Source organism: Canis lupus, chromosome 36, assembly GCF_003254725.2.
Source record: "Canis lupus dingo isolate Sandy chromosome 36, ASM325472v2, whole genome shotgun sequence".
NCBI lineage: Eukaryota > Metazoa > Chordata > Mammalia > Carnivora > Canidae > Canis > Canis lupus.
The window spans coordinates 6,093,774-6,119,340 of NC_064278.1; the positions used below are offsets into that span (position 1 = coordinate 6,093,774).

At 45.7% G+C, this 25,567-nt stretch overlaps 1 protein-coding gene and 1 long non-coding RNA gene across 8 annotated transcripts in view; one reads left to right on the forward strand and one right to left on the reverse strand.

Annotated features, from left to right (window-relative positions):
* Window positions 1–24,078, reverse strand: part of ITGB6 (integrin subunit beta 6) — a 128,898-nt gene extending 104,820 nt beyond the window's left edge. For 3 of the 6 annotated variants that reach the window (XM_049106318.1, XM_049106314.1, XM_049106315.1), the window contains exon 1: window positions 23,777–24,077. The gene's annotated coding sequence lies outside the window, so the exon portion shown is untranslated. Of the gene's footprint in view, window positions 1–23,776 lie in introns of all 6 variants that reach the window. The other 3 variants (XM_049106312.1, XM_049106311.1, XM_049106313.1) reach the window with 2 other exon arrangements.
* Window positions 8,827–25,567, forward strand: LOC112674694 (uncharacterized). 2 transcript variants are annotated; one of them, XR_007408707.1, is made up of 2 exons: window positions 8,827–18,376; window positions 24,548–25,567. It is a non-coding gene; the product is annotated as an uncharacterized LOC112674694 (long non-coding RNA). The 2 variants fall into 2 exon arrangements; XR_004803520.2 differs by lacking the exon at window positions 8,827–18,376 and adding an exon at window positions 21,367–22,896.

Below are 25,567 nucleotides of genomic sequence, written 5' to 3' on the forward strand. Positions count from 1 at the left end.
TTGTAAGTGGGAAGTAGCATTATCAAAGTACTCTTAAAAGGATCTAAAAACGGAAATACAGCAAGATATAGTAACTCACATTCAAGGTCTAAAGAGATCTAGCCGAGAGGAAAAGAGAATGAGACAATAAGGACCTTGAAATCATGACAGAGTTTTGTTATCTCTGGAAGAGCTACTCTAAGATGATTTTCAAATCTAAAGCTTATTTAATTCAACAGAAATTACACACCTCTTATAGGCCCATCCCCATTGTACAGAAAAAGAACATTTAAGCAGCTGGTAAATAAAATGTGTTAAATACCGCTCGGGTGGAGAACACTAGATACAAGGACCCTGTCTTCCAGGAAACTTCACCTAATTGGGTAAAAATACACAGGAAGTACATTCATGTTCAAGTTCAACAAAACGTGGTGGTGCGTGAGGTGGGCTAAAAGGAGAGATGCGGATGGTGCTTGGAAGTCAAAGATATGGAAACGATGCAGCCTAGACTCGTCAGGATCCTGACCTCAGCTAAATGATCTTTAAAGGACAAACATGATTGGATGGGACATACTAGGACAAGGCACTCCGGGCAGTGGGAACAGTGTTTACAAAGGTACCATGCTGGGAAGGATTAGGGTATGTGTGCAAGAGGGGGTGTCCACGGCGGGAGGTGGTTTGGCAGAGACACATTGAAAATAACGTATGCTGACAAATTGTGTCACTTGCTGTGATGGAAAGAGCATCCATCGGGCAGCAACAATGCCTCAGTTCACACGAAGTCTATGTGCACTTGTGCGGGAACCTGGTGGCAAATAAGCTCTCTTATCCGTATTTGCATGAGTCACGCTGGAGCTAGGAAAATTGATGATAAAGCATTCATTAAAGAAGTGGGGGGCACTTGGGTGGCTCAGTGGTTGAACATCTGCCTTCAGCGTAGGGCGTGGTCCCGGGGTCCTGGGATCAAGTCCCACATCAGGCTCACTGCAGGGAGCCTGCTTCTCCCTCTGTCTAGGTCTCTGGCTCTCTCTGTGTCTCTCATGAATAAATAAATAAAATCTTTAAAAAATAATAAAATAAAAAAGTGGTAATGCAATGCCTAGGAAACAGGGAGAATTGGGATGGACTGTACTGAAGTTATTTAGGGTAAGAAGGGGTGGAATCACCCACCGGTAACAAATTTACCTTCCAGTCCTATGCATTCATTTCCACCCATTGAAGAAGAAGTGATCAGTGCTTCATTTCTTGAATTAAAAAATAATCTCAGTATACAGGGGATTCCTTTGGTTTAGGGGGTTCAGTGGACTTAAAACCAGAATGATAACTTTAGAGACTATCCAATTCTATATTTACCAGGACCATTCATTTGCCGCATTTGTGATCCTGGATATAATTATAAATCCAGTTTCTTCATCTCTAAAATGCTTACAAACTGTCTCTGTCTCAAAAAGCAAGAGGTAAGACTCATTCTCCCTTGCTCGCTCTGTAAGTGGAATAATACCGTAAATATGACCCAACTGTCTTCAAAACCAGAGTTGGCTCTGCCGCTTGCTGTGTGAATTTGCACAAGATATTTAATTTCTAGAAGCTTCAATTTTTTCCTTTTAAAATTTGCGTAATACTACTACCGGATAGAGATATTATGAAGATTAAGACGCCATGTACAAAGTTTCTAACACAGAGGCTAGCATTCCAGAAACTGTAGCTATTGTTCTTTTCGTTAAACCTGCATATTTATTTTGTTTGTGAAATATTTTCATCAATTTTACAAAAACCTTTGAAGGTAAGTACAATTATTACCAGGTTTAGAGATGAGAAAACTGAGGCTAAAAAATACGAAGTCCAGGGCCATACAACAGCAGAAGACCAGTAGCAATACCATTTCAATGGTATTTGCCCTCTGCTCTAGTTACCTTTTTTCAGTGGGACACACAAACAAAAAGAAAACAAGTTGTACTTGTATTTCATATGATGCATAATGAGCCCTCAATCCATATGGTTCCTTTTTGAATGCTACGCAGCCAGCAATAGCTCCAGGCAACACTGGGAAGTTGGTTCTCTAGCTCTGTGATGTCCCCTATGGGAGCCACGACCACATGGGGCTGTTGAGTCTTTGGAATGTGGCTAAAATGAATGGCGAGGAACCACACGCATATAATACACACTGGATTTCAGAGACTTAGTGTGGAAAATATGTAAAATATCTCATTAATAGTCTTCAAATTGATTACATGATGCAATGAAGATCTTTGGGGTCTATTTGGTTACAGATTTCACCTATTTCTTTTTACTTCTTTCCAATGTGGCTGCTAAAAATTTTTTAGTCCCAAAAGTGGCTCTTATTTATCACTTGCATGATGTTCCTGTTGCACAGAACCCCTTCTCTCCCTAACCTTCCTCCCTTCCACTGGTATTTCCTGGCTTCTTGGCCCTCATTCCTCATCACTAGGACCCTGAGATCCTTCTCTCTGGAGAACAGTGATCTATCTGCTCCCCTACTTCATGCCAGGGTGTTGAGGATCTCTCTCTCTCTCTCTCTCTGTCTGCAGAAAATCTACTTTCAGAAAAGGTCCTGAAAGTGGAAGTTAATGCATCTGGGGTTGGGAGAGATATTAGGGCAAGAATCATAACTTCAAGTGCTGAGGGATCAGAAGAATAGCACAGAGGAGACCAGGCGTAGGTAGCAATAGGGAGTGGTGGGGAATGTGGCCAAGTGAAGCTCATTGCCTGATCTAAGGAGGACGGTCCCACTCAGCGCAGGGTGATTATTGCCATGTTTGGGTTTGAGCCCAGTCCAGATCTTTTGATTTTTCAAGAACAATCAGAAATCTACATTCTTACATAATGTCTTCTGATTTTTAATAATATAAAAACTTTTAACAATTATTGTAAAGGGCCTATAAAATCCTGCCTTAGGGCTCTATTTGGCCCACTTGGCCTCATTTTCTACCATTTTATTTACCTATAGATAAGGGCCACCTGGTGAGATGTGTGGCAAACTGGACAAGTAGTGCTTATAACATGGCCTTTGTGTTTTGGCATTTCCAGAGCTAGAAGAGTCCTTTCCCTTTATAGGTAAGACCCTGAGGTCCGGGGAGGACAAGTAGCCTACTCACAGTCACACTGTCACTCAGGATAATAATGCCAGGTTCCCAATTCTCTGTCCACTGATCCTTCAAAACAACAGACACTGTCTTCTGTCTGCCCCCAGGTTTGCCTCTGATACAGAATCTTGATGAGCTAAAACCCCACTGTCAGGTGTGTAAGCGAGTCTTCGAGCAGAGTGTTGTGCCCATACTGGTCGCTGTTGATAGGGGAAGAGCACCAACGGTTAATATGCCCTGTGAGTCTCTGCCACAGGTCTTAGCTTTTATGCTCCGAGGATACACACTAATCATTTACCCAGAGTGAATTGAAATCCCCGAACGACCCAGGCGGAGAAAAATAATGACAATGCTGAATACTCCTGCTATTTATGAGCAAGCATACATTCTAGACACCCGAGTCAGGCCCCGCAGGGAGAAAAGTTCTTTATTCTGCAGTTGGCGTAGAAAGATTTCCATCAGGGTCACACTTGAAATGCCTGAGCCCTCTTCCCAATTTTAAAGTGTGAATAACCTAAGTTGGCCGGTAGAAAAAAATGCAGGTATGAACTCAGCATTCACTCAACCCAGCATTTGTTCTTTCTGGCCTCTCCTTTTGCAAATATGTTTTATACCACTTAAGACTTAAAGTGCCTGTTTATATTATTAATAATGGTTCAAAACAAAGGTCAGATTCTGAATAATCTCAACTCTTGCTTAAAACCTGGGACTTTCTTGGGTGAGGTAAGAGGACCAAGCTTTTCCAAATTACCCAGATTATGATAACATTGCAGAGTTAACTTTTCGGTAATTTATAATACCATGGCTTCTAGGGCTTTCGAGTCTTAAGAGCAATTTCATCTCTACTCTGATATTTGTTCCTGTCAACGGTCTAATGAAATTGGAAGAACAGATTTATTGTCCATCTTTTAGAGATGAGGAAACAGAGTCCTAGGGGACTGACTCCATGACTCAGCTAGATAATGACAGGACCAAGTGTCTCTTGAGCCTCATATACATTACTTTCTGTTATAACTGAAGCAATGAGGATCTGAGAATCCTCTAGCTCCATTTCCAAGAAGAGTGAAACCCCATCACAACACGGTGTGTACTACTTTGCCTTGGATATTCTTTGGGCAAAAAGGAGGTTTAAACCTTCATATTCACAGTGATCCTATCCCCTAAGTCAGAAAGATAATCTACAACATTAATTAAAAAACAAACAAATAAGTGAGAACAAGCAAACAGATAATTCCAAGAGTATTGAATTTGCCACAGTTGCTGATACCCTGTAATGACATGGAAACATTTCTCCTTTCTTTATGGGTATCTAGAAAAGAGACCACATCTTTCCAAACAGGTGGTCTTGACAGGCTCTTTTTCCTGTGACTCCTTTTCTATTTTAAGGAAAATATATAGAGAGAAGGCGGGGTTGATAAAGGGGTACATAGCCAGCAAAAGGGAAGGCAAAAAGGCAAAGACCAAAGAAAAGTTGGGAGAGGGGAGGAGTGGGGGATATAGGTACAGGCCACAGGCAGGACCCCAAAAGTGAGGTCACCAGATTGAAATCCAGACTTTCAGCTTCCCCGGGGAATTCAAAGATCCTTTTCAACATCTTCAAATGCTTTTCTCAAGCATGGTCACCTAAAGCACGTAACAGCACCCTTTCTCACTCAACTTATATTTTGTTGTTTGATGCTAGCCATCCAACAGTATTCTTTCCTACAGTTTTTCATCTTGAAATTATGGTGTCAATTGCATTATTCTTAAGTAGCCCAGCCTGGGAAGCTCTCCGCTCTATCATGCAGGTTCTATAAGACAGTGTGTTCCAAGTTCCATCAACTAAATTAAAAATGAGCTGCACGAATGCAGCCTGTCTGTCAGGTGGGAGTGGTCTAGAAGTACAATGACACTGCGGGGGTTAAGTTGCGGATGGAGGTTATACATCTCAGAATTGCTTCAAGAAATTGGGAAAGACAACTAGTACACAGTGTTTTACCAAATTCACTCATCACTGCACCTCAGGGCCTAGCTTGGTACTGGCCACTGGGAGTTTCTGGGTAAATATGTGTCCAAAGGAGTCCCCACATCCTCATGGGGACTAACATACACCTTGTTTAGCATATGCTTTTGTATTTTTAACAAATCAAGGAATAAAATAATTATTTTCAGATTACCACATGGCCCACGATAAAGTGCTTTGCTGCTTTAGAAAAATAGATGTGCCAAATCCTCTGCACTAAGTTATTGGACTGGTTCCCAAACCCTGTGATAGCTCTCACACAAGCAAGGGGTCTTTATTCGTTCCAAAAGTCTCTATGAAACCCCCCTGGTGCCAAGCTCTATCATAGGCCCTGCAGGGGCAAAGAGCTGATGTCATGAAGATAAGGAGAGAGACAGTGTACAATATTTCAAAAGTCAAACAACATTTCATTAGTTAAAAGTGTTAAGGAATGAAAACAAAGCAGAGAAGGCAACTAGGAATTGTCAAGAAGGTGGAGTGGCTACAGGAGCCCTCAGTGGGAGGGGGCATTGGAGTGAAGACCCGAAGGCTCTGAAAGGGAGCATTTAAGGCAGAAAGAACGAGTGCTCAGGGCCTGAGGCCGAAGCATCTCTGACGTGGTCAAGGAGGCTGGAGGAGGCCAATGAGGCCGGCAGACTGAGCGGGGAATGGTGGTTAATACAGCCCAGGAGGTGACATTTAATACGGGTCTTATGTGGAGAGAAAGAAGGAAGGCGTCTCTTCCAACTCTGATACTGTCCTCCCCACAGGTAGGGATCACCGTTCAGCTTTCCTCACCTCCATGCAGACCAGCCATCTGGAAAATATCATCTCCCCCACCCCACCCCGCCCAATCCCAAGGATGGTCATCCCTTTGGCTCGGAATTCACTTTTTCTGACTGGTTGTGCACAACATAGGCATGCATTTGCTTCATCCACTCTGCTCCACTTCCATCCCCCTCACCCCAGCCTGAGAGCCCCCGTCTCTCCTCCAGGCCACTGGAGAAGCCTGGAGTGTAACCGTCCTGCACACCTGGCCCAGCCACCTCCCTGATACCAAGAGCTCTGAGGGGCCCCTGGGGTCTCTGGGCACGGCAAGAGAAAGGAGGCGATGGTTGGGGCTCTGGATCCTCATTCCCACTTCGGCCAGCCCGTCCCCTGTTTATCAGAATTAAATATGCTGCCTCCATGGAAGGTTTCTTCGTGTTCCTCAAACTGGAAAACCACTGACCTAAAACGAGAGCCCCCACCATGTGGTTCTGTCGCTCTCTTGCTCCCAAACCTTCAACCCTATGCAGCCACTAAAAAAAGCCCAAGCTCCCACTATCCCTGGAAAAAGTGCGAAGTTCTTACGGGGGCCAGAGGCCCAGCCCAGCCTGGGATCTCCCTGCCTCCTCTGCTCATCACGCCGTCACTCCAGCCAGTCCCAAGGCTTCCCTGGGACCTTCCACGCACACCACCCACCCCTCAGACTCCTGTGTCGACTGTTTCCTCTGCTGGAGACATAAATCTGCTACGAATTCCCCTGGCTGACCCCGCATCTCATTCAAGACTTCAGTCAGGTGCCTGGTCAAATGTCATCTCCTTCTAGCCACCCTTGGCCACCTCCTCTAAAAATAGCACTGCACTCACTCTGTTTCCTCATGCTGCTTTATTCTGCTTTGTAGCATCTCTCGCTGCCTTCCCGGGCGTCTGGCCAATACTCTCCAGCCCGAACCCATGCCTCTCCCTGCCCCGTCCCCACGTCCCTAACCAAATGTGCTCTTCACCTGCCCCCAGCCAGTGACGATTCATTTCTGTTGGAGGGCCCCTCGTATCTGAAATGCCCTTCCTGTCATCTTCACCTGACATAACATGCAGTTTTCAAGACCCAGTTCTTCAAAAACACACCCTTTGGAGGCCTTTCCCCAGCACCCTGCCCGGCACGTGTCTCCCTCCGTGGCCCCTGGGGCTCTTGGTCCTGGTGCTCCCAGAGCACCGCTCTCCCTGCCTGGCTGCTCCCACCTGTGAGCATGCTGGAGCTCCTGGGCACCCGGGACGGTGCGTGTGGGGGGGATAGCAGGTGCTCAATAAAAAGGAGAGTTCAGAGCTGCGAGAAAGGACGCCTTCTTGTCGTCCTTACTTTTATTCTGACTCGGATGGAACTATGATCTGCTTTGTCTCTGGGTGCTGCTAACTCCCAGCAATGTAACCGTCACCTTTCCCGGGAGCTTCCGCTGAGTTCTTCCCAGCCTGGCTTTTTCTGGGGCTTCTATTCTCCACCCCCAGCTCATCTCGTACGTCCCTGCCTTCAATGCTCATAGCTAGAGAGGCTCGTTGACTTGTATCCAAGTTATTTTTTTCCGAACCTAGGCCTCCACTTTCCAAAGTGTGACACCAGTTCTGGGAGGGACTGTGCAGGGGAGGACTTCCGCCTGGAGCACGGTCAGCGTGTGAAATGATCTGGGAAGTCCCACAGTAATAACACCCGGTTAGCATCATTAAAGCCAAAGAATCACATATTTCTTTAACTCCTGACCTGTATTTTTCCACAAAGCACCCGTGAATACTCTGAAAAATTATGATCCTGCAGCACATAATTGTGCCATGTTGTCCTGGATGACACAGATATGCGAGAAGATTTGTGAGATAAATTGAGAAATAAGCTGTTGAGGGTGTTGCAGCTCCTGCACATACAGAGGTGGAGCAATAATGAGTAGCCTGACAGCATCGAATAATAGCAGTCAACCTATGTCTATGCTTCTTGCGTACCTGGCACTGCTCTAGAATAATCCTCACAAAAACTCCTAGGAGGTAAGTGCAATTGCTATCAGTCCCAGTTTACAGGTGGGGAAAGAACACAGAGAGGTTTAAAGAGACACTAAATCCACACGGCTGTTAAGTGGAGGATGAAGGCTCCAATCCCAGGGATCTGTCCCCAGGCCCTGCCCTGAGTCACCCCACTCTAGTGAGGCATGCCACACGGGCCTCCCTGTAAGGCGGGTTTATATGAAACTTTTCTAAGAGCCGGCAAGCTGTACTCATTTCGCACCCACTATGCATCCAGTACTTTCTGTACCTTGTGTCTTATTTAAAGTTCTCCGTATCCTTATGGAGCAGGAATTACGATCAACATCCCCTGTCACTCCTTCAGTGAGTGATTCACCTCTCCACCACCTTCCACTCACGATGGTGCTCAAAAATGGCACCAGGACCTAATGCGCCCCCCAACCACTTGTTAAGTCTTCCTTATGGGCTACTCCTTTACAGCCATTCCTTCCAGAAGCCTGGGGCTGGAGGAAAAGGCGTCTCCTGGGAATGGGTGGCAAGCTTGGATCCAAATATCCAAAACAGCCTGGGATATTTGGAGAAAAGGCAACAGCATCCGCCAAGGGCGCACATGCATCCAGGTAGCTTTTCTTTCCTTCCACTAACAAGCCTGTCAGGCCGGAAATAAGAGAATAAAAGGGTCGTTCAGCCGTTACAGGTGAGAAGTGTGGCTAACCAAAGACTCGGCGAGAAAGAGGGGAAGGCTTGATGGCTGGCATGTGTGCACCCTGAGAAAGGGCCCAGGAACACCGAGGCAGGTGTTTCTCAAAGCTTCGGGAGGCGGCCTCCTCCGCCGCAGGTCACAGGGAACACATGCTAACGGGGTGCAGGACAAGGTGCAGCGAGCACCCTCTTTCTCTCTCCAAAGGGTGATGATGGCAGAGCCAGATTAATCAGGCCAAGCCGAAGGGGAAAGTTCCTGCGGGGCTGTGTCCTCAACACCAAGGCTGCTGGGGGACAACGGACCCCAGGGGGCCACTGCAAAGGGCGACTTGCCAGGAGTGTGACTCGCCGGGGCGTTTGCATCCCTCAGGGGAGTCCCTGCAGAGCCAGTAGAACAGGGACCCCGGGCTGCCCATCGCAGCTCTGGCCGCCACTCTTGGCCGAGGAAGCTTCATCAAAGTCACTCGGGTATTTTTCAGCCAAGGAAGTGGTGACTTAGTAAGACGACTGTGAGCCTGGAAGACTCTACCCCATGTTGCCAGGTGGGCAGCTCTGATGTCCTTGGCTCTGGAGCCCCCACCAACTCCCGAGGAAGCCCCTCTGGGAAAATGGGGTGGGGGGATTCAGTCCCATTTAAGGAGAGATCCGCAGCTCTGGATGCCTCTTGGCTAAATTGGGTGAGTCCCAACCACAGCTTCTGGAAGTAAAGGAAACCGGCAGGGCTCGGTGCTGGAGCTCCAGAGAGGAAGCCCAGCTGCTTGCAGCCCCCACAGACGGTGGCCTTCCACACCGAGGGGCAACCTCGAAGTCCTCTGCGCTGTAGATTCCTGTACTGACTAGGACCAGCTAGGGCCAGGTGGCGGTCAAAGGTTTGTTTGTTTGTTTAAGATTTTATTTATTTATTCATGAAAGACAGAGAGAGAGAGAGAGAGAGAGGCAGAGACACAGGCAGAGGGAGGAGCAGGCTCCGTGCAGGAGCCCAATGAGGGACTCGATCCCGGGTCTCCAGGATCAGGCCCTGGGCCAGGGGCAGGTGCTCAACTGCTGAGCCACCCGGGCGGCCCACGGTCAAAGGTTTTAAGGAAATTTTTTTCTTATTCATAAAAGACTCCTCTGTGGGCTCACCCAGGAGTGCCTGCAACCCGAACTGCTCACACGGGCGGAGATGCCTGGTCTGAGCCTTGCCTTCTGGGCCTGCTGCTTCCTCCTCGAGTGACAGGACAGGTGTGGCCCTGTTCTCGCTCAGGGAGGGAGTCCTGGACTGGCAGGGCCTACCCCTGGGCAGGGGGGAGCCGGCCTACAGGAAGGGTAACAAACCTCGAGAGCCTCCTCTCTGAACATTCTGGTTTGTTCCCTTTTTCACGCTGCTTTCTCTTATATTTTTTTCAGCTGAGACTTACCAACGTCAGGATAGCATATTCCTTTAAAAATTAATTTAAAAGGTGCCACTTGGGACACCTGGGTGGCTCAGTGGTTGAGCATCTCCTCTGGCTCAGGTCGTGATCCCGAGTCCTGGGATCAAGTCCCACATGGGGCTCACCTGCAGGGAGCCTGCTTCTCCCTCTGCCTGCATCTCTGCCTCTCTCTGTGTGCCTCTTATGAATGAGTAAAAAAAAAAAAAAAATCTTTAAAATCAAAAAATAAAAGGTGCCACTTTTCAGTCTGCAAAGAGCAAAGCTCTTCTTGTTCACTCCCAGGAGCCAAGTTTCTGGGCCAACGTGTGGACGGGGCAGGGACAGAACCCAAAGTCAGCTTTTCCCTGAAGCTTCTGGGCCGAGGAAAATTCCCCGGGCTCCTGGAAAGGAAGTGAGGTCATGGTGAGGTCATACCATCACAGCAGAGGTGGGAGGGAGTTCTTGAGAATCCGTCCCTTCCTACCTCAGTGGAAGGAAGCCTTTTTGACCTTCAGGGTGCCTGTACCCAGAAAAACCACCCTGAACATCTCTCTTTCGCCCCCAAGCTTTTGTCTTGTCTCCTCTTTTCTTTTCCTTCTTTCTGTCTCTTTTTTCTTCTTGGCACTGTGAAATCCGGGTGCCCTGGACGCCTGGGCAAAAGTGCTTTATTCCTTCTTGGCTCTGTGCCGGACCTGGCTGTCCCTGCCCCGGGCCAAGGCAGCTGCAGGTGACTCACCGTCTGAGTCTAGTTCCCACAGATTCTAGGCCGGTTTGTTTCTTTAAGAAACCTCCGGCACTGCCCTGGACTTGCCTTAAATCAAGGCTTGCCTTGAGATCTGGGATTGTCTCTTTTTACTATCATTTCTAGCACATAGCACAATGCCTGGCACTTGGTAGGCACTCAAAAGAATTATTTGTTGAGTGCACTGAATGAATGAATGAATGAATGAATGGTGTGTTTTACATGGATTCATGCGTACCATGTGTACACACATCAGTCAGGGTTCTCCAGAAAAACAGAACCAATAAGAGATTTTATATATAGGCATACAGATATTTGTTTTAAGGAATTGGCTTATACAATGGTGGGGGCTGGAAAATCCAAAATCCATAGGGCAAGCCAGCAGCCTGGAAACTCAGGACACAGGAGTGATCCTGCAGGCTTGAGTCAGAATGTCTTCCTCTGTAAGACAGCTCAGATTTTACTCGTAGGGCCTCCAATGACTGGATGAACCCCACTCACATTATGGACAGTGATCTCCTCTATGCAAAGTCAACTGATTGTAGATGGTGGTCGCACCTCCAAAATGCCTTCACAGCCACACCTACCTTAATGTTCGATTGAATAACTGGGTGCTGACCAAATCTAACCAAGGGACATAGAAAACTAACCATCATAGCTTGTGTCAAGTTACGTCCGTGGGAACGGCTACCTCCACCACCACCGAAAACCTGCCACCCAACAAATACTACGTCGTAAAAACCCAGTAAAACAGAGGTAACCTGTACCCCCGTTCCAGCGAGGTGCCAGCAGCACCAAGATGCTTAAAACACATTCGGTGCCCTCGAGGAGATAACTGGCCAGTAGGATAGTCCCGGCGACAGATGATCACAACCGAGTTTAATAAATGCTATGATTGAGATGTAGCCAAAACCTGCTGCTGCTCTTTAGAGTCGGTAACCCCTCAGTGGTCAGAAGGGCTTGGTCACCCAAGGGAGGGGCTGATGTCTGCCAAGCTAATGTTACAAGGCTGCCCCGCAGAGAGAGTTTCAAGTATCTTAAACAAATGGGCTGTGAAATGGCCACAGGGTCTTAATGCCAGCAAATGTCAAAGCGTCCAGGGCGATCTGGGTACGTGGGGGAGGGCCTGCCAGGCGGCCACCCTCATTCTGCTGCCCGCAGCTCATCCTGAATGCCGATCGGGCACCCCCAGCCCCACTCAGCTTTAGGGCTGCAGTCCTCTGAATAAATTCCCCAAGAAATTGATGCCTGGGAGGGCAGGTCAGAGATGTGGCTCTGTCTGCTGGCTTAGCTCTGGTAAAGGAGGCCCTGGGCTAACTCGAGCAGCATTTCTATTTCTGGGAGAGCAGCACTGCATTCTCTGTCCCTCCCCGTGGTGTGTAAGCCGATGAGAGGCAACTGTTTACATCACCAGTGCTGATGGCTTTTATAATGTGCGTGTTCTTCCTGTTTTTCCAACAATATCTGCCGTCAAAATGAAGACTGAGCTCAATATATTTGGTTGCAAATGCACTGCTACCCCCAGGATGGGGCTGTCCTATTTACCTCTTGTCTCTGGCATAGAAACACTAAGATCATACCATTAAGCGCCAGTGCATTCTTGTGCCAGGGCTTGTGGTCAAATCCAATGGCAAGACTCCCAAGTTGAGGCTGCCCTGTGTTAAATCCGCCGCGGAGTCCTGTGGAAGTGCAGAAGCAGGACGGCGGTGGATCTCGTGGATCCAGAAAAAGCAGCAGGGATGCTGAAATGTCATGTTAAGATGTTAGTCCCTGGTGGGTCAGAAGAGAATCCAGAGACTGCAATCTGAGCACGGGAAGAGTCTGGAAGGAAAGCCTCAAACCTTATCATGGTTCTCGGGAGAATTGGAAGGGGGCACAGAGGAGCCCTCGTTTTCTACCTCGTACACTTCCACATGGCTTCAATTTGATACAAAGGATATATATTATTTTTGTAATTAAAGCATTAAAAGCTAAAGCTATTTTTCAAAGATTTTATTTATTTATTTATTTATTTATTTATTTATTTATTTATTTATTTATGAGAAAGACAGAGAGCACAAGCAGGGGGAATGGCAGGCGGAGGGAGAGGGAGAAGCAGGTTCCCTGTCAAGCAGGGAGCCTGACCCAGGGCTCCGGGCTCGATCCCAGGACCCTCAGATCATGACCTGAGTCAAAAGCAGAAACAACCAAATGAGCCACCCAGGCACCCCGTTGTTTTTTATTTTGTCTTGTTTTTCTTAAAGAGAATTGATTCTTTAACCTTGGCACAAGAGCAGCAGCAGTAGCCACCCACACAAGTACCAACTGACCCTATTGGCAAATGGCCTTGACCCACCAAACACTTTGTAAGAGCAAATTCGAGCTGACTTTGATCTTAGGTTTCTTGATGTGGATTTTAACAGCACTACCTATCCAGGGCAGCCCATTCAGAACAGTGTCGGCCTCCGGGGTCCCCGTGTGAGCAAGTCCCACGGGCCCTGCCCAAACCCGAGGGGTGGCGGACGGCAGTGGTCATCCGAGTGTGTATTTGCCCACCCAGACCGAGCTTGGGACTGACACATGGTTTAATTATCATGCAGAGCTGCTGCTGGAGGCGGCTGGAGGGAGTTGGCATCTGCTTTTGCAGAGCACAATTTCTGCAAATAATTAACCACCAGAACTCTTGATTCTCTCTAATTAATGAAGAGGAAGGCTAGAATCTTCAAAGTCCACGGATGTCATGCTGCCATTGTGTCAGGATTGATCTCCTTTGTTCTAAACCGAAGAGCATGCCTCTCCTGCCTCTCCTAATTCTTTATAAATTGAATTTTTCTATTACTAGTTGTGACAGCTAAGTAACATGACTTCAGAAATTCACCCGCAGTTCATGCCAGTATTAGAAGCCTGAATAATAATAATTTTTTAAAAAGAACCATAATGGAACAAGCTTTCTGTCTCTGACCGAGAATTAATCATAGTGAGGAGACACCTACTGAAAGGAGGGCCGTTAATTAGCTCTAATGGATCTTGCTAGGTGGAGTCTGAATTCCTGGGAAGCTGCAAACAGGGAAAGAAGAGATTCTTCCTTTTTCTCCGTCCATGTCTACGTGAGGCTGGGATGGAGGTGATGGGACTTTGCTTCCAAAGGGGCAGGGAGTCGTGAGGGAGCCACTCAGTTCAGTGGGGGATGCTGATGTGTTAGCCTGGAAGCCTGCCACTCTGAACATCTTGGAGGAAAAGCAAAAACATCTTCAGCGCAAAGGGTCTGTCTCTGACCTGGCCTAAATATACAACGAAACCATACAGAATGGGATCCTATTAAAACCTTAGTCACGGGGATCCCCAGGTGGCTCAGCGGTTTAACCCCTGCCTTTGGCCCAGGGCCTGATCCTGGAGACCTGGGATCGAGTCCCACGTCAGGCTCCCTGCATGGAGCCTGCTTCTCCCTCTGCGTGTGTCTCTGCCTCTCTCTCTCTCTCTCTCTCTCTCTCTCTCTGTCTATCATGAATAAATAATAAAATCTTAAAACAATAATAAAAAATAAAACCTTAGATCACTCAACCCCAAAGGTTCTAATGGCCCCACTTCTCTAAAGGAAAACAAATTTATATACATCAATCTACAGGGTCCTATCTATCTGGTCACTCTTTCCCCTGCGACCTCATTTCCCCTCATTTCCTGTGTTCCTCCGTACCCACTCCATTCTAGGCAAATCTGGTTTTCGTGATGTTTTACCAACACTCCACTCAATGCTCCTACCTCAGGATCTTTGCACTGGCTATTCTGTCTATAGCACCACTTTCCAGGTACCTATTGGAAATAAGTACCTTCCTTTAAGACTTTGCTAGACTGTCACCAGTTGATGAGGCCAACATTGACCACCCCATGTAAAAATGGGCCCTCTCACCCCCAGCACTCCCCATTTCTCTTACCCTGCTGTGTTTTTCTCTCTTACCGCCTAACAGACCATGTAATTTCCTTGTTTATTATGTTTGCTGTTGAATATTTGTCTCTTCCACCTCCTACTAGAATATAAGCTCCACAAGATCAGGGACTGTTGTCTGTTTTGCTCATCGATGTATTGCCAGCACCTAGAACTGTGCCAGTTCAATAAATATTTGCACAGTGAATGAATCAGTCATCACACTTCCCAGCGTTTGCTGGTATGTGTGAAGACTGCATGTGCCCGTCCAAGATGATTTCTCAAACATCTTATAAAGGCTGGGGTATGAGCTGTTCCTTTATCTTCTTAAATGTCTAGATGAAGTGCTGTTATTTCTTCTGGCTGCCAAATGTTAATAATTAAAGCAAACAGTGTGATCAGAGTTAAATATTACTTGAGCTGTTTCTTTCTTTCCCAGTGGCTTCTGATAGAAAACACAAGTGTGGGACTAGCCAAGAATGATGCTGTTACAAAAGGGGGTTGGCTTTTGTCCCCAGAGTCTGTGTTCTTCCTCTTTAAGTTCATGGAGAGTCTTCAAAAGACTTCAGAGATATTGCGCAGTAGAAATCATGGCAGGGTGAAATGTGCCCGTGGTGAAATTTAACAGTGACCCTATTGAGGGGGAAACATTCATAGGCGCTCAAAGTAGAGGCATATCTGCTGAGGATATAGGGCCAGGGCCAGAGCAGAGAGCTTTAGGCAGGGAGTTACAGTGAATTTTACGCGTGTGGATTTTTGCCATATCTATGGATTGTTGCCAAATCCCCTTGCACCCTTCCCACTCATGCTTCCCAACAATGGGGCCGTAATAAATTCCCAGTCTAGATTCTTTCCATTAAAGAATGACTACTGAGTCTTGCTTGTGTCTGGGACTTACTGGGGATTAGATAAATCTGGAGGAGTTGCAGGATAAACTGATCAGGGCAATAAGTGGATAGATCCAACCTTCCATAATCTCCTTAATTTGTGTCTCATATCAATCCAGTCCTTAGTTCAGAGGGGCTGATGCCAGAGGAAAATATATGTATGTTCAGTTAACAAGGCACCTGGTGCTAGGCTAGGTGCTGCTTCATGAAGCATAGGTTGTGGACCTGATTCTGCAGCTGCTGGTTGAGTGACTTTGGCCATTCGTCCTCCCATACCATGTTTCTAACTGGACCTTCTTAATACTTCACAATATTCTTTCTCATTTATTCCTCTGAATAACTCTGTCTCCTTATTTCAGAGATAAAGAAGGAAAAGCCCAGAAAGGTCAACGTACCTTGGTACTGTTATTAAGAGGTAGGATGAGAAAAATTAAAAATAGAACTACTATGTGATCTAGTACTCCCACTTCTGGGTGTTTATCCAAAGGAAATGAAAATAGGATATCGAAGAGATATCGGCACTCCCATGTTCATTGCAGCATTATTCACAAATGGAACTCTTCTTACAAGTAAAAAGAGATTTTTACCAATGCCAAATGGATTATTATTAAAGGGGCCTCCCCAAATTTAGAGGATGTTCAGAGGTCAGAGTTGAGAATGAGAATTCAAACTAAGTCTCATGCTGATAAAAGTATGAACAATTGTGTTTTTTAGCTATTCTCAATTCAAATTCCAAGGCTGACATTTAGAGCATCCCTTCAAAGCCAAGTTTGGTACAGCGCTCTGGTTCTAAATAGCAAAATTGACCTTCCCTCCCAGACTCATATTCTAAATTATTCTGAAGCTTCTTCCTCTTAGACTGCTCCCGACAACCATCCTGAAGCAGCCTCCAAGACACTCTTGCTGATTTACAGCTGCAATCTCACTAAAAGGAATGGAAAAAAGCCAGGGCAAGTTTCTGTTAGATAGAATGACTGGCATGAAATACTAACATCGCTACAACTTGGCATATGACTGGCTGTAGGGCAGCCCTCCCTTTCTTATTTCACCAAAATAGGTCATTTGGTAGGAAACCGAGGGAGCCTTGTTCCTTGGCCTCCACCCCCCAAGATGAAGAGAGAAGGCTGCTGCCATGCTCCTTAGCGTGTGCCTGCATGTGGCTCCCAAATGCCAACCCTGGGCCAGCAAGCCTCTCTTTGTGATGTTCCATGTCAGTGGTTTGTCTTTGATGCAGGTCTGTGACTGCTGTGCACAGAGCCCTCTGTTTCCTGCCTTTAGAGAAGGGATAAAGACGGGGCAGGAGGCGCACAGTAAGCTCCAGCTGTCCCTGCTTAAGATACAATGATTAGATGTGAATCAGCCATTTGGTTTGACAAAACATCATCTAAATGATGAAGGGGGTCTTTTTCCCTCATCTTAATTTTCTCCCAGAAATCTGACCCCATGCCATCAATTGGACATCAAATATTTGTTGACAACTCCCCCTGTCTCATTTTACACAAGGCAAAGGGTGCAGCAAGAAGCAAAACCTTACAAGTTGTTAAAGACTTAGCTTGGAAAATACGGTGGATATTTGTTCACCAAGAGTGGAAAACTCAAATGACTACAGGGGTAGGTGGGCAAGTGCATGGAGCAGATACATTTTCCTCGTACATTTAATAAATAGGAATATTCTTTTCTCCACAAAATCACAGCCCTGTTGGTCTATGTTTAGTTTTTACATCTTTGCAGAGACAAAGGTATCTTCTTCAACTCTCCTGTAAGACAACAGTAGGGTAAGTGCCAATTCAGATGGCAACCAGTAGCAGAGGTCAGTGCTGAGAGACCATCGGAAATGCTGCATGGAAGTGGCGGGGCTGTGTCTAGTCACAGGGCTTGGGGGTTATCACCAGGGAGCAGCTGCTTACTAAGTGCCATGTTGTCTTACTGCTGAGTGAAAATGGGGGCTTGGAATATATCTTCAAAATCTTCTAAGACACCATTCTTCCCAAAATAGGTCATGGAGATATATTCTCGGTCCCCATCTTGGTCTCTTAGATTTAACTTTGTCTTGTCCTTTCGTTTCCCTCAAGTGGATGGGAGGCTCCTTCTGAAGGCTGAAGTTCCCCCCGTTTTGTCCACTCATAGGAATGGTCTGAGCTTTGTACATGGCTGCTGGACAATGGTTACTCCATATTGTCATTGGGCTCACTGTGACAGAGAGCATACCCTTCTTGTGGTCTGGATTATGCAGAATGATGCACCAGTGGATGAGTTATGATTATCAAGGAAAGCAGAGGGATGTCCAAAATGACATCTAGGTTTCATTCAGGTAATTTTAAAAAGGTCTCTGTGGTCAATTGCAAAATGGCTGTAAATAAGTATCTTGTGTGCTGGCCTCTCTGCCACTCTTCCCATCAAGAAGTCTGTTTGACTCTGGGCTTGACTATATAACTTGTTTTGGCCACTGAAATATTAGCAAACATGATACATGTAAAGACTTGAAAAGCATTGACACATTGAGGCTTACCAGCTCCTGCTGCACTGGATTCATGAGATCACCATAAAAATTAGCTTGAAGCCCCAGCAGACAACTTGTTAACCACAGTCACATGAGTGAGACTCATCCTACACCAACCATCTGGCCTGAATGAGATGTGCAGAAGAACCAACCAGCTGAGCCCAAATTTCCCACTCGCAGAAATGTGAACTAACAGTCATCCTTGTTTGAAAAACAGAAAACACACCTTGCTCTTCAATCCAATCAAAGAATAGAGCCTGCCCACTGCTATCGAATCTTCCATGCTGAGGCAATGATAACTCCACAGCGACATGAGGAAAGTGCCTGTGAGATCATAGAATCTCTATGCAAGGGCTACATGCCACGTCAGCCCTCTGACTGTTTCAATGCCTCTGATACAATGACTGGACCTTGAAGGTAGGTGCTTTCACCTTAGATCAGTTTGACTCTTAGAAATACCTTCTTTACATTGATCCAAAGTGTCTCTCCTCTGACTTCAACCCAATGGTTTTGGCTGCAGCACAGGGCAAGCAGAACAAATCTATCTCTGTACATGAAAGTTCTTCACATTCTTGAAGATAATGACCGCAGCAACCTCATGTTTCTCTGGCTTTAACTTCTCTTATTCCTTCAACAACATTTATAGAACATGATTCCAAATTTCTTGACAATCCTATCTGTTGACTTCCACATGGGCCCCAGTATGTGTCTCCACGTGGTGCCCCAAACTGAAATACAGCTCTCTGCTGTGGTCTGACCTCAACACAGTAAAATAGACATGACTCACTTCCTCATCCCAGATGGCACCTGGTTTTACATGCAGCCTAGGATCATGTTGACTTTTGGAGCAGGCCCATAATGACCTCTGTTGACTAAAACTCATAAGAATTTTCATTCAGACTGCTATAAATTAAGTCTTTCACACCCTAGATTTAGATTTAGGCCACAGCTCCAATCTCCAAGATTCTTGAGCAGCTTCTGTGCTTTTAAAATATAGGCACAAAATTTTTGAACATTCCTCCCTTCAAGGGGTGAAGCCTAATTCCCCTCCTGGAGTACAGGTGGACCTACTGATTTGTTTCTAATAAATAGAATAAAGTGGAAGTGATGCTGTGTGACTTTAAAGACCAGGACCTAAAAGGGACTGTGACTTTCTTCTTCCCTTGGCTTGCTCTTTCCGGGGGAAGTTTGTGCCACGTCTTGAGGATGCTCATGCAGCCTATGGACAGGCTTACGTGGTGAGGAACTGAAGTCCTCTGCCCACAGCCATGTGAGTGAGCCAGATTCGAAGCAGACCCTCCACCCCAGCCAAGGCTTCGGAGGCCTCCAGCCCTGACTCACATCCTGACTGAAACTATGAGAAACCCTGAGCCAGAAACACCCAGATAAGCTGCTGCTGCATTTGTGAACTAAAGAAACTATAAGATAACAAATACTTGTTGTTTAAGCCACTCAGTTTTGGTGTGATTTGCTATGTAGCAAAAGATAACAAATACATCTTGATTCTGTGGTTAGATATCTTACTGATGCATCCATATTATTCACGGAAGGAGTAAGCATGGCCTTTCCATGTATATCAGAACCTACACTTGGTACAAATTATAGCGACGACAGAGCCCTTGGGGGTATTACCAGAAGCCTCCTTCGGATCAACGCTGGTTTTACACAGCATCCTTAGATATGGTGCTTTAGCCAGTTCTTAATACCCCCCGCTCTAAGAGAGAGACAACACCAGACATTGGTGGGAAGACTTGAATGGAACTTTGATGAATTATAAGAATTCAGACAGGCCAGGGGGCTGGCAGGCGTGAGCATACTCAGTGCACACAGGCAGATCCCTATATATAGGTCAGATTCAAGGGACAGCAGAGAGATAGCCAGACTGCAAGCTCTTGAGGAAAAGGACTGCGTGTGTCTTGTTTACTGCCCATACCTCAGCTCTGGTGCATAAAAAAAGGCTCAGTAACAATTTTTTAAAATGAGATAATGAAAAAATGGACAGTTTGCATAGATGAAGAGTAAGAGAAGTTTAGATACGGAGGCTAGCCAGATTTGAGAAGAGCTTCATGGTCAAAATACTTTTCTAGGAATTGATATTTCACAGTTGAAAAATCGCTTGAGCTTTGAGCAGAACTTAAGCAGAGTTGATACTTCCTGCAACAAGGAGGTACAGAGAAGACTATGGATCCTAAAACTGTGATTCCCAAATTCTCTCCACAAAATCACAGCCCTGTTGGTCTACCTTTAGTTACCTAAGGTAGGCAGAGATTAGTTCAACCTTGGCAGTCTCTTGAAGAAATATTTTTCATGGGGGGAAATGAGTAACTTAGAAAGGCAAAGGTAAGGACCATGCTGGTAATTGATCTTGAAGTCAAGGTTACCAGGCTAAGCCTAGATCTAAGCTGAGAACTTGCACGGATGAACAGAGGATGTAGGGATGTAAGTAAGAGGAGAGACGGCCTAGAGGCACGCAATATGTAGAAACCATGCATGCATGGTGTCTGTCTCAGGTTTAACAGCTCCTTTGGTTACAAAGTCTTCCAGAATTGGACTGTGCTCACTGGGCAGCACACCTCAGCCCTGACATATCCTTGCTGACCCTTCCTCTAATTCCCTGGTCCCCAATATTTTTCTAGTTCATTTCTTGGCAAAAGCATCGGCTTTCCTAAAGTGCAGATATGGGTCTTTAGGCCACAACCCACCTGGGAACCTGGTAAATCAAATACCATTTAGCAAAGGGCAGAGGTAAAGACAGGACTTAAATTAAAATACACTTTCTCGGATGTGACCGGCTGCTTTGTTTGTGAGATTTATATTTTTATTAATACGACAAAATGTATATACTGCTTTAAGTATGGCTGTAGATGTTGGGAATGTACACACAATAAATCAATAATATAAGATTCTCCCATTAAGAACCTCACAGCCTAGTCAGGAAGAGTCCAAAATCTGTGGTTCTGTGGGGTGTGTGTGTGTGTGTGTGTGTAGTGATACAAGAGCTAAGAATCAACAGTGGCCTAAGGAGCATCATAGATGGAAGGACTAAGTGCACACACGTGTGTGTGAGCTGTGTGTGGGAGCTTTGGAAGAGTATCAGGGGAAGCTCCATCAGAAAGATAATTTGCAAACTGAATCTTGATGGAATAAGTAGAGAGGATCACTAGGGAGATAAGATCACTAGACAGATCTGAAGACATGGGAGAGGATGATGGGGTTGAGGGAGGGGGTATGTTTATGTGATGAAGAGAGTGATGGAAAGAAGGGGGTGATAAGAGATGAGCCTGGAAAGGTAGGCAGACTGCCAGTCTAGAGAGCATGAGCTTTATCTTGTAGATGATGGGGAAAGGCACAGTGTTCAACGGAAGAGTTACTCATTCTGATTTGTAATTTTGAAATATAAGCAATGGTGGAATGTTGGTGAATTGGAGGTGGGAGATTGGTTGGAAAGTTATTACAGCAACCAGGCAAAGTGGATGAAATGTAATGACAGGGGACACGAAAGAGGAAAGATCTCTAAGGATCTGAATGGACAAGGCCTGGCCAGGATTAGAGGCTGGTGGCTGATGGTCATAAAGAAGGAAGAAAAAGAAGCCTGAGGATTTCCTGTTCAGGTACTTGGTTGAAATAATTTGATGTAGTGGAGCTGCATGCCTCAGTGAGCTTTGTGTTGTTAAACAAACAGCAGTAAAGGTCAGTTTTAATATTATTACTTGCTATACCTATGAACCCCCTATGGGGGCCTGCAAACAGGGAGGATGTTATAAAGGGGAGAAGAGGCCAGTGTATAAAGCAGATTGTGGTTGAGAATGGTCAAGTGTAAAAGTGACTGCCGACAGCGTGAAGGACGATCAAGGGCCTTCTTGTGGGGATTCCAGCTGAAACTAGCTCTCTGGGCTGGACTGGCTGGACTGGCAAGCCCATGCCCTCCCATGAGGTATGGGTGTCATCTCTGCACGCAGGCTGGGTAGATCCCCAGATGACCTTGGCCTATAGTTAGCTCTCACATCAGCTGTGGCTGGTTTCCAAAGTAGCAGCAACGGCAGCTGACAGCTTTGGAAGTGTATTTTCTTCTCAGTAAAGAAAAAGTGCCCACAAGCAATACATTTCCCAAGAAGCTACTCTTCCTGGTCTGACTAAGGGCTTCTGTGGAGAAAATATGCAATGTTTCCATAAGGCTGTTTAAAAAAAAAAGAAGAAGAAGAAGGAATCACTTTTCTCTTGAGGCAAAACACCTTGAACCTCTTGGGGGGACTTAGAAGAATCAAACCATTACATTCTATCTTGGAAAATATGTCAAAGAAATGCCTGCGTGCTTGCCTTAGTTCATTAGAGACTCTTTCCCCCTTCTTCAGATCATAATAAAAATGAATGAGAATATAGGGGTTCAAAGGCAGAGAAGGACTCTAACCCTAACAGATCAGAAGTCTATGCCTACTTTGGAGATCTGACGTTGGAATACAAGAACCTAAGCTTGAGACTCTCCAATCAAAAATTCTCGCAATCACTTAGAGTTCATGTCAAAACATCTGGTGGCAAGTGTGCTTCGGTGTATGATAACCGGGGAAAATACTGAGAAATTGCAGCAACGTTTTTGTGTGTGTAAATGGAGCTTTAGTTCCTGTACTTCAGCCAGAAAACACTAGAGGGAGTCAAATAGAGGAAAAGACCATCTCCGAATGCCCAGGACCGAAGAAGAGCCTGCAGAGGAAGGCCTTTCTGCATTTCCCCAAGGCACCCGGTTTTACCTAGGTAGACACTAATCTTTATACTGTGACCAAGTGACTCTCTCTACTTGAAACCCAGTGCTAAAAAACTGTAACTATGAGCTGCTGATTCTGTTCTGAATCCAAAACAGTAAAAAGAAAACCATTACTCTCTGACCAGGATCTGGATTCTGTCCATTTGAGGCATGGGGAGAGCCAATATGCCAGAACTCGGTGAGTCTTTAATTTTAGAGGACACATTCTTTGGATGAATAACCTTTCACAGATATTGGATTTTTTTTTTTTTTAAAGCGCTGGTAGTCATACTTTCAGTGCTCATAGTGAATAGTAATGATTACCCGGCATTTTCAGACACTTGCAGGAATAAAATGAGCTCTTCGTAAATACCCTAGACTGGAAGCCCCCCCCCGCCCCCCCACTGTCTCCACAGTTCTCATGAATTAGGTCTACATTAACACAGCATTTTACTTTTTTTTTTTATTTCTTAATTTTTAATTTTTATTTTTTAACACAGCATTTTACAATCTAGGAACACCCAAGTTAACTGGCCCAGTGTCATGCCCGTGTCAATGAGAACGGATACTTCGTCTTGTTTAAATTCCCAGTTCCTTAGTTCCTTTGTGACGCCTTGAAAATGCCACAAGACACAGGGAAGGCCAGGGCCTAAAGTTGCCTTTTTTTTTTTTTTTTTTTAAAGATGAACAATTAATCACTATAACCAGAAACAAGGATCTTAAAAAGCTGCTTAAGAAACTGTTCAACTGAATGTTAAAAATACCTTCCTGGACGATGAACTAATAACCCCATGAAATCGTGCCCTTACACCATAGCAGATTTTTGAAGTACGGCTGGTAAAAGCACGTGTGCATTCAAATGTAAGAAAAATCACAGTAAAGCATGCTCGATTAATGAGGAAGCCCCCTTTCAGAAACCGTGGGGTCAGCCTCGCCTGGACGGGAGTATCCAGAGAACAGAAGGAACGTCATGAACTTCCTAAGGCGGCGTCTGTTGGAAACGATCGGTTACACGGACGAGGAAAACTTAGTTTCGAAGTTTGGGTTTGCGTTTGTTAGTCATGCATTATAGGACTTACCTCCCAGGGCAGACCTTTACTTTCAGAAAGTGCTGAGATGCATTACTGCACCCGTTACCAAGTCTTTGGCAGAAATACCATTTATCCTTGTTGTGGTAATGAACAGATTTGTAACATTCTGGTGTCACCATTCCTGAAAAAGCACGTTCATTTGAATGTTTCTTCCACCAACCCAGGGAAATATTTCATGAAGGCACATTGGTGCGGCCTACTAGGGAGAGCTATTGCTGCTGAATGACAGAGTGTCTGGTGGATTTACATGAAACCCCAAGTGCTCGTATGAGAATAGGTTAGGTTTAGATTGACGAGCAAATGTGTAACCAGACTTCTGGCTGACAAATGGCAGAACTATGCCAGCGCATTAGCTGCCCTGGAGAGAGACCAAAAGTAAGGCGGGGGGATCAAGTTCATTCCATAAAGGACATTCGAACCTAATGGATGGCAGGGTGGCTGGGACGTGGAGCACACATAGATTGTGATACCCCAAAATAGTACCGGGCAAGTTTAGAGTCGAGCTGGCATCCGAACCAATGACCCAACTCCCATCAAATTTTCGTATATCGTGTTGGGTTGTTTATATTTACATTCCTTCAAAAGGATCCTGGTGTTTTCAGGAGAAGTCTAGTTTATTGGTGGGTCTGGCTTAAAGTCACTAGCCTCTGAAAGTGGCTTGTTTGGTTAAACTGGAAAATGAAAATAAAAACTGAGGAGATTAGTATGAAAGATGGTGCCAAACACTAAATGGTCCAAATTGGATTTGATTTGTTCCAGTTGGGCACAGCTGAGAAGAGACGTCCGTACAGCTTTTGGGAAGAAGGATGAAGTGTTTGGACCACACTCTTCTGAGGTCGAGGCCAAGAGTGCAGGGCTTTGGGTCCGCCTTCAAGGAGGTCATATGACAGATGACTGGTGCTGTTCACTGGGCCTCCGTGGTGTTCCAGTGCCATCTCAGCCCTGGAGATGCTTTATCTTTTCATTCTCACCACCGCAGTGTGGCCTGGGTTGGTGGCCTTGCTTTAGAGATTCGTTGACTTGCCCAAGGTCACATGCTGGTAAGTGACAGTCAGATTTAAACCTCAGTCTGACTCCAAAGCAGTTTCCCTCATGCCCCAGCGCCTCTTGAGCGTCTGAAGAACAGTGCTGGAGGCAGTGTGGCAGCTCACAAGCCATGTGGTACTTGAGTGCTCTGGAAGCAAGGGCAACAGAGAGCCAGGGCACCTGGGTCTGAGTCCTCGCTCTATTGTTGACTGGATACTTGATCTCAGAAAAATTCCTAAGGTCTCTGAGCTGACTCCTTGTCTATAAAGAACATGTCCTGTGTATGGTGGCTTCTTAGAAGATTTTTAAACCACCTTTCATTTCTAACCTCTATGATACCCTGGAACCTTCAAGGAGCCTTACATTCTTTTGTTCACTAAGTAAACTCCTACGTGAGGAAACACTTCGATTTGGAATTCAAGAACTGACTTAATTTCTGCCATAGAGATATTATTCCTTCTCTGCAAAATTCATTTCCTCTGTGGGTTGCCCCAGCACTATCTTCTGTTTCCTGAGGGGACCGACTCCACTGTGTGCTAAGTGTGGTGCTCTGCTCACCGTGAGCCATAAGACAGGCCTGTAGGACATGCTAGAAATACAAGATGGTATTTCGTAACATTGTCACTAAGAATACTGCTAAAGTTGGCAATAAATATTATTTCCAGGGAGTTAAAGAACCAAATATCCACGTAGTTGCCTACTTTGGCTGCTTTGTTCTATTTCTGTAAATAAATGAGGGTTTTATTGATTGTA